Source organism: Psammomys obesus, unplaced genomic scaffold, assembly GCF_907164565.1.
Source record: "Psammomys obesus unplaced genomic scaffold, mPsaObe1.curated_primary_1811, whole genome shotgun sequence".
NCBI lineage: Eukaryota > Metazoa > Chordata > Mammalia > Rodentia > Muridae > Psammomys > Psammomys obesus.
This window is the reverse complement of record NW_026596463.1, coordinates 4528111-4537848: the sequence shown is the minus strand read 5'-3', so window position 1 is coordinate 4537848 and position 9738 is coordinate 4528111. Positions and strand designations below refer to the sequence as shown.

The 9738-nt window shown below is 43.7% G+C and overlaps 1 pseudogene; it reads right to left on the bottom strand.

Annotated features, from left to right (window-relative positions):
• Window positions 1-6405: 6405 nt before the first annotated feature.
• On the bottom strand, window positions 6406-6726 carry LOC129670052 (signal peptidase complex subunit 1-like; annotated as a pseudogene).
• Between the last annotated feature and the right edge of the window lie 3012 nt (window positions 6727-9738).

The window sequence follows — 9738 nt, the reverse complement described above, 5'->3', positions numbered from 1 at the left end:
ATTTGGGGACAGATCCCTGCATAGCAGGTAACAGGGCTCCAGCTCAGGAGGTGAGACCTGGGATTCCCCAGATGTTTTCCTCTTGATGGACAAGGCTTGAAATGACCACTCCAAGGCCCAATCAAGTCTCCCCCTGAAGTATTGTAACTTGGTGAGATGTTCATACCTGGAGGAACAGAAAATCTAGTCTGGTCCTGTGGCCTGTGAAAAATTTGCTCAAGTACAGGTCATTCAAACTGGCCTCCTCCAGGAAAGAGAGAAAGAGAGAGAGAGAGAGAGAAGCAAAGATTGTGGACTTTATTGTTTTGTTAATGGTTTGGCCTACTTATAATTTATGAGGCAAAATTTAAAAGTTTAACTACATCTTACCTGGAGACAGCATGCGTTCTAGTATGTTGATAATCCAATTAAAATCTATCTTTGGCTGAGGGTGGTGGCACATGTCTTTAATCCCAGCACATGGGAGGCAGAAGCAAGCAGACCTCTGTGAATTCAAGGCCAACATGTTCTACATGATAAATCCCGGGAAAACTAAGAATACATAGTGAGACACTGTCTGAAAATAAGCAAGTAAAAATTTGTCTTTATAATGAAGCTGTCCTGTGTGTGATATGCATGTGCCAGTGTGTGAATGTTAACATTTTTATAAAGATTTATTTATTATTTATACAGCATTCTTCCTGCATGTATGCCTATGCACCAGAAGAGGGCACTAGATCTTGTTTTAGATGGTTGCAAGCCACCATGTGGGTGCTGGGAATAAAATCAGGACCTTTGAAAGAGCAGACAGTGCTCTTAACCACTGAGCCGTCTCCCCAGCCCCCGGGGATGTTAACATTTATAGATTTATAGGACGTTGGCTACTGGGCTGGCTAGCAGGAGATAGGACCATGACACCTTGTGTGTGATGCTTCGCTTCAGAAGCTATGGAGGAAGGGATCTGATGTGGCTGCAGCTTGCTGGTTCTTGTTCTCCAGAGAAGGATTCCAACACGTTCCAGCTTAGTCCATACTTTCAGGGCCTTTGAGCCACTGGCTGTGATGGGGAGAAGCTAGCTCCCAAGATATGACTAAATGATTTCTGCCTGGGGAGGTTCTTCCAATTATTTTTGAAAAAGATGAGGAGGAGGAAGAAAAACAGGAGGAGGAGGAGGAGGAGGAGGAGGAAGAAAGACATCTCAGCATTTAAGAGCACTGGCTGCTCTCCCAGTCTCAGGGGGTCTGATACCTTCTTCTAGCCTCCATGGTGCATAGACACACGGGCAGGTACCCACACACATAAAGTTGTTTTTTTTAAAAAGCAGAAATGTTACCTCCTTTATGATGTTGGTCTGAAAGCACATCTGTTGCAGTAGGATGAAAAGAGACTCCTGTCACCTGAAAGAGAAGGTCCTGCCTTGACCACACCAGTGGCCATGATACAGATGTGATACAAAACAGAATACATAGGCTTCTCAGCGAGGCTGCTACAGGGAGGTGGAGACGCCATCATGTTGTCTCATCCTTGGAGGATGCTCAGTAGAAGACCGGGGGTAATGGGAGGGAGTGACAAGGAGGAGGGGGAGATGACGGAGAAGAGAGAAAAACCTTGGCAGGGGTCAGTGCCAGGGGTCAGCTGGAATAGTGCCAAAGAGCATTTGGAAACATTTTCCTAGACAGAACATCATGTAGTTCTGAATGTCATGTCGGTTCCTAGTATTTAAGGACTTGCAGAATTAGGAAGATGGAGGCCCAGCGTTGCAATTCAGTGGTAACGTGTCTGCCATCATGCATGAGGCTCTGAATTCCATCCCCAGTGCTGGGAAAAATGGATTGACTCGGGGGCCTGTGCATAGAAACTGTGCTGTGTGGGGAGGAGTTCCTCCCAGGGAAGGGTTGGAGGATGTTGAGCCAGTGAGGGATAGGAGTGTATGACAAATTAGAAGAGGAGGAAAGGGAGCTGGAAGGGAGAGGAAATGGGATCAGGACTGGAGGAACCATCTTTGTTAAGGGTTCTTGGCACTCAGATGTCAAGGTGGGACACACAGTCTGGGAGAGGAACACCCTCCTTATTTCCTTTAATGGTCAACATTCCTATCAACTTTGGGCAAACACAGAAGAAATTGATTGAAAAGCTGAGCTAGAGGGATACTCACTGATTAAAGCATGCACTTGCTTGCAGAGTCCCCAGGCTTGGTTCCCAGAACCATGCTGGACATCCCACAACTGCCTGTAACTTTAGCTTCAGGGGATCTTCTCTGGCCTCTGTTGGGAACGCCACATGTATGTGCACACCTCCACATGTACACATAATTAAGAACAACAAAAGTAAACATTTTACAACAATGTTGAGAGTTTATAAGAATCCTAGGAGTTATATGGTAGCGGGCTGGAGGAAGAGCCAGAACAGGGGTCCAGGCATCCATAAAGAAATGGCCCCAAACCTAGTGGTCAGGATCACATAGAAGGTGCCATCGGCTTCCCTCAAGACTGAGCTTACTAGAGTCACTGCCATCAGTTCCAGACTTCTTAATGCTTTGGTCAACACCTTATATTTAAAACGCAGGGCCTGGTATGTCGACTGCTTAAGCCTAGATCACATACATGCTGTCTAGCTGCAAGAGAGGCTAGCAGAGGGAGGCCAGAGAAGAAGAGCACCAGGATTCTTCGGCTCCTTTAAAGGGAAGTGCCGGGGACCAAGAATCCCAGGCACGAAGTCACAAGTCACGGCTGATGCTGACGCCAGGGTATGCAGTCAGCTTTGATCACCTGGGAAGATTGCTTCCTGAGAAGATTGCTTCCTGAGACTGAGAACCACCCCCCACCTGACCGGTTTTAACCGTTAATAATAAAACTTTGGAATGCCTCAATGGCTCACCAGATAACCTCCTGCCCCTCTCCCTCCAATTTTTTATTTCCTTATTCTTTGACCTTAAAAGTAAAGCTTTGCCCCATAATAAACGGACTTTGACAAGGAAAACTGCTTGGTCCCTTCTCTCTCGCCCGTTTTTCTTTCAGGCCTGGCCTCTTCGAAGACCCACGAATTACCGTCCCCGCAGGCGGGTACAGGGAAGTATAGGTCCAAAAAGACCTGTAAGAGTGCACCCCTTTCCTGCTTAGAACATAGTATATTTTTAAAAGATTTGCTGTTTTAACACATGTGTATACATGTGTGTCTGTATGCCGCATGTGTTCCGGTGCTCAAAGAGGCCCGTCAAGGCAAAACAAAATGAATAAGCCAGCAAAACAAACACAACCGTGTCAAAACAGTATTACGAGGAATGATAAAATATATAGGAAATAACCCAATATCTGTCAGCAGAGTAGTTACTAGATTATGTGTGGTATATTCACATGATGAAATTTTTACCAGCTCCTCAGAAAAACATTGGACACCAATCCATTTCCTCCCTTTGACACAGGCAATATCATCAACTGTTTAAATTAATGCTTTCTTGTTCTTACTTTTACTGTAGCATGCCAGAAAGAACTACCCATGAGCAACTCCACAGCAGAGGTACATCTGGGTTTAGCTGTGGTGAGGGATGACTCCTTACGTACACTTTAAGATTTTTATCTTAAATGTCTATAGGAAAACACAAGAATATGGTGTGCACAGCAGGACTGATTGGCCTTGTACACATTTCCATGTAATCACTACCCAAGGCAAGATTTGGAATATTTCCAGTACATAGAGGCTAACCTCATGCTCCTTGTCAGTGAATAGACGCCTGAAGTATTACAGCTCTGAGGCCTAAGGTATCCTGGAAGCTGGGAGCCAGGGAAGACCACAGAGTCACACTGCACAACCTCACACAAGGGATTTATTGGGAAAGACATAGGAAGGGGGCTGCCTCTGCTCTGGAGCGAAGCTGCAGAGAACTGGGCAGAAGGCCGCTTTGATGTAGGGTTCCTTAGGGGTGGGGCTCTCCAGTGTGGGGACTGATGGGATTTCAAGTCCTGAAATTGGACTTTTTACTCTGTAGGCTGAAGGGGCTCTGTCTCTGCGGGGGGAGGGGGGAAAGCTGGGCCCAGCAGTTATGGCCTATAGCGTGTCCTGTGGGCAGAGCAGTGGAAGCTTCTATTGGCCAAGAGTGAGCACTAGTGGCCTAGTGTCTGAGGACCCCAACATAGGGTAACATACGATGTTTTAGCATGCGTGATTCAAGACAGATGACCTGGGAAGCAGACTCCTGTAGATCCCTGGGACAGGGAGTTTATGCTGTTGGCTCCACAGTTTCTTCAGCTCCATCCTGGTGTCTAGCATGGGGTAACGTACCACGTAAATGCCGATGAATTAATGGCTTCTAGAGGGATGTCCTAAAACTTTACGGAAAGGAGATCGACTCAAGACCACAAGGGTAATTGTGGTTCTTGTCACAAGTGGATTCTGGGAGATGCAACGTATCCTGTTAGAACTTGTTCCCACAGGATGGGGTGAGGAAAAAAACAGAGAAGCATCTAATTGTTTCAGATGCTATATGCTCATACAGCAACACAAATGGATTTGTCACTTTGGAGAATAGACATAGCCTGCTGCTTTCTGCCTAGGCCTCCCTCTGCATTCAGGAGAGACTGGATCCAGTGACATCTGGAGGTGATGCTCAGGTGGACAGATGCTCAGGTCCTTTATATGACAGGTGCCAGCATTTCTGTATAATTTATCCACATCTTTTCATTTGCTTTGTCATACTCTAGATAATGCAGTGCGAAGGATGCTGAAGTAGTTTCTGTTCTATATTGGGCTGGAAATAACGAGAAGCAAAGAAGTCTGTGCATGTTTAATACAGAGGCAATTTTGATTATTTTGCTCATTTCTAGTAGTTGAGTGAATCTGTGAATTCAGACCTGTATACACAGAGAACTAACTGTCCTCATTTACTGAGCGAATTCAGCAGGAAATGAATTTCCAGTGTCTGTCCCCAGAGTAATGATCACATTTCTGCTCCTGGTTTCAGTTCAGTAGGCCATAGGATCACCAGTAGTAAAACAATACAAAATTATTTTAAAAATTATATTTGTAGATTTATTTTTATTATTTTATGTGTATGAATGTTTCGCCTGCATGTATGTATGTGCTTCACATACATGCCTGGTGCTCTCAGAGCTTGGAAGAGGGCGTTGGCTCCCTTGGGACTGGATTTACAAACCACTGTGGGTTACCATGTGAGACTAGAACCTAGGTCCTCTGCCGGAACAAAAGCTGCTCTCCTCTGAGTCATCTCTCTAGCTCCTATGCTTACTTTGTCTGTTATATTGTGTACCTCACATGTGTGTCTGTGAACCCACAGACATGCCTGTAGAGGGTAGAGGAAAACATTGGATCCCCTGGAACCAGAGTTACAGGGAGGTGAGAGTCACCTGACATGAATGCTGGGACCTGAACTGGGTCCTCTGCGGGAGTAGCCAGTGCTCTTAACCACCAAGCACCTCTCCAGCCCTGGGTCATATTCTTTTTGCACACAGTTGGCGTCTTAGACCTTGCATTCCAACAGGATGAGCTTTATTCCCTTCATAGGAAGATCTGCACACGGTACTACAACCCTCTGAAGTTTACTGTAACCAGAAAACGTTTACCCCATCCTCTTTGGATTGCTCCTCTTAGGTGGTTCCTTCTGTTTAATTGCATACCTAAAAGCCTTTCACTCATGCTGCCTTCCTTTTTTAAATCTTTATTATTATTATTATTATTATTTTTTTTTTTTTGCAATACTAGAAATTATATTTAAGGCTTTACCCAGGCCAGGCAAGCATCTCACTGCCTCACTATAAACTCAGCCATTTTTTTTTCTCATTCTTTTGGGACAGGATCTCACTAAGTTGTCAGACTGGACTGAATTCACAGTGTAGCCCAGGAAGGCTGATGCTTGCAATTCCGCCTCAGTCTTACAAGGAACTCAGGTCACAGGCCTGTGCCACCAGGCCTGACTACTGTTACTTTCTGTTATAAAAGAAATATACATACATTATGAAAATTTATTAGTAATAAAAATATAAAAAATTACAGCTACCACTTGGAATTTTATCAATAAGAAGGCAAACTTTTGAGACTGTCACTAGGAAGGTAATTTGAGAAGACTTGCTATAAAGACCATAATATTAAAAAAGAATACTTATGAAATTTTAATAGTCAGAGTTTGTGCAGCATTTTTTTTTTACCAGATATAAGGTGTTTATTCATTATGTATACTTGAAAGAAGCATTGCATACTTGTATTTCCTGTTCTCCATAACAAGATTATGAAGAGATGGTATAAAATAGTTATAAATTAAAGTATAATTGGATTAGAAATGAGAGGAGGACAACTAGATGTCTGCACAGCAGTACTGTAAGAACAGAGGTGGTTCAAGCTCATGTTTTGGTTGTGAAAGCAATTCAGCCCATCTTACAGGAAACAAAAGCAGGTGCTGAATCGTGTGGCCCCCCATCAATTGTTTTTAGCATGCCTCTTAAAGTTTTCTCTCCCCCGATTTCTTGTCTTCTGTGCCTACGTCTTGAACAGGTAACGGCGATAGATAGGCCATGGAGGAAGTGTCAGCAAACAGAGAAAGCAAATCCAGCCATAATTATGTAGACAGTCCACCCAAACTGTTCAGCCACATACCCATAGATAAACCCAACTATTGCAGAAAAAAGAATAATTCCCTGAAACATCCGTTCAGCTAGCTACTTCCCCTTGCAATCCATCTGGGTGGGCAGCGAACTCAGATGTTCCAGCATGATTGACGGAGAAGACTGATCCGGACAGCAAAACGAGCGAGCATAACTGATTCCTAAGGCGTGAGGCTTGCGGGGTGCGACACCGAACGTAGCCTAGCCGACCTGCCGAGCCCCTCAGTACGACGGCCGTGGCTTGTGCAGCATTTTTAAGTTTAATTTTAAATTATCTGATTTATAAGCATTTTATTTTGTACAAACAAACATTTTAAGAGATATGAGTAGATTCTTTACCCCTGACTAAATGTATAAATAGTCAGTGATATATTCTGACAAAGCATGTATCTTATTTATCTATCTATCCATCTATATATCTATTATTTATCTATGTATCCACCTTATCTATCTATCTACCATTTATCTATCCATCTGTCTTTCTATGTGTCTATATGTCTATCAACAGTGTAAGAACATATGAGCAGTTTGTGCTGAAACAGAATTTAAAGTGTTAAAAGTATTGCAATAAAATCTTATCTACATGGAGGTCTAATTGATATCCTAAAGAAAATTTCAGCGTTACAAACTTTGAAAATCTTCACAGCTTCACAGTTAAAACCACTTATTACTTTTTCCTTAAAAGCCCAGGAATGTATTTTTTATAAAGATCAAGATTAAAACCTTAACCTCTTTTTTCCCCCTGTGGCAGATCTCCTCCAGTTTGCCCCTTCTTTCCCTGAGGTGACGTAAGACAAGCATTGTCACCGGCACTTCAGGGCGCCGGCATTAGTTTACCTCAGCTGACAAAAGAAGGGAGATTAATTACCTCAGCCATGCTTTGCCCAAAGTCTTAACAGGTCACGATGATATGTTCTTTCAGTGTCATAGGGCCTCCAGCGGATTATCTGGAAAAACAGAGTCTGATCCAATAGTCACTGTTTGTTAAAGGTCACAGGCTGAGTGGAGTTACAGGTTACTTCAGAGGTTTTAAATGTAAAAGTTTTATTTTATGTGTATGGGTGTTTTGCCTGCACACACACACACACATACACACACACACACACACACACACACACACACACACACACCTGGTAAGGCCAGAAGAGGGCATTGGATACTGGAATTGGAATTACAGAGGGCAACATGCCACTGTGTGGGTGCTGAGAATCAAAAAAGCTATCTCTCCTGCCCCACTATGGAGATTTTTTATTAATTTTATTTTTTTCTTATCAGTTACATTTTATTAACTCTGTATCCCAGCTGTATCCCGCTCCCTCATTCCCTCCCAATCCCATCCTCCCTCCCTCATCTCCTCCCTGCCCCTTTCTAAGTCCACGGATTGGGGAGGACCTCCTCCCCATTCATCCGATCCTGTTTTATCAGGTATCTTCAGGACTGGCTGCAAAGCTCTCCTCTGTGGCCTAACAGGACTGCTCCTCCCTTGGGGGTGTGGGGAGGTCAAAGAGCCAGCCATTGAGTTCCTGTTAGAAATAGTCCTTGTTCCCCTCACTATGGGAAACCAATTGGTTACTGAGCTACCACAGGCTACATCTGAGCAGAGGTTCTAGGTTATATCCATACATGGTCCTTGGTTGAATGTCAGTCTCAGAAAAGACCCTGTGCCCAGATATATTTGGTCCTTGTGGAGCTCCTATCCTTTCCCCATCATACTAACTCCCCTTCTTTCACGATTCCCTGTACTCTGCCGAAGGTTTGCTCATGAGTCTTTGTGTCTGCTTTGAAAACACTGCTAGTTAGAGTCTTTCAAATGCTCTCAGTAGACTCCTGTCATATGTTCAATGCGCATCCCATCTGTCTTTCAACACGAGGATTGATCATCTCACCCCATGTCCGCTCTCTTGATTATCTTCTTTAGGTGTATAGATTTCATTATGTTTTTCATATCTTATAGGTTTATATAAGTGAGTATATACCGTGTTTGTCTTTCTCCTTCTGGGATATTTCACTCAGAATGATCTTTTCTAGATCCCACCATTTGCCTGCAAATTTCATGATTTCCTCCTTTTTGATTGCTGTGTAGTATTCCATTGTGTAAAAATACCACAATTTCTGTATCCATTCCTCCGTTGATGGACATCTGGGTTGTTTCCAGGTTCTGGCTATTATAAATAAAGCTGCTATAAACATGGTTGAGCAAGTATCCCTTTTGTGTACTTGAGCAAAGTTTGGGTATATACCTAGCAGTGGAGAGATTTTTTTTTTTTAATCTGTAAAGAAAAAATTTCTGGGGGCTGGAGAGATGGCTCAGTGGTTAAGAACACTGGCTGTTCTAGAAGTCTTAGGGTTCAATTCCCAGCACCAACGTGGCAGCTCATAACTGCCTGCTACTCCAGTTTTAGGGAATCCATGGCAGCAGGCAGGCACGCTGTGTACATATGTGGGCATACAGGCAAAATACTCATCTACATAAAATAAAAACAGAGAAACAGGTTCTGCAGTGTAGGAATGAACCATTCAACGTAGTTTAGATCTCTGCTGAATGTTAGCTAGGATTGTATATGACCAGCAATCTCTCTCTCTCTCTCTCTTTCTCTCCTCTCTCTCTTGGAGACAGTTTCTCTGTATAGTCCTGGCTGTCCTGGAACTGGCTCTGTAGACGAGACTGGTCTCAAACTCACAGATATCCACCTGCCTCTGCCTCCTGGGAGCTGGGAGATTAAAGGCATGTGCCAGTACTGCCTGGCTCAGCAATCTTATCTTAATGTTACCCTAATTCCCCAGCTTCTTAGACTGAATTAGAGCCTGCTTAAACTTTTTTTTTTGGTACAGGGTCTCTCTAAAAAGTCCTGGCTATTCTGGAACTCACTATGCAGACCAGGCTGGACTTGGACACACACAGATCCATGCCTCCTGAGTGCTGGGATTAAAGGCACGCGCCACCACATCTGGCTAGTTTTAACTCCTTAGTGGCTTCTTCCTTCGTCCGTGAAAAGAATAAAGTGTTTGTCACAGGCCAAGTTGTATGAGGCTGTCCTGTCTTTGCAGCCTTTTGAAGATGATGTTGGAACAGTTTAAAGGTTACTTACTAATTGATGGTATTAACCTGCTGAGGCCACATGGATTTATTTATCTGTACATGTCCCCT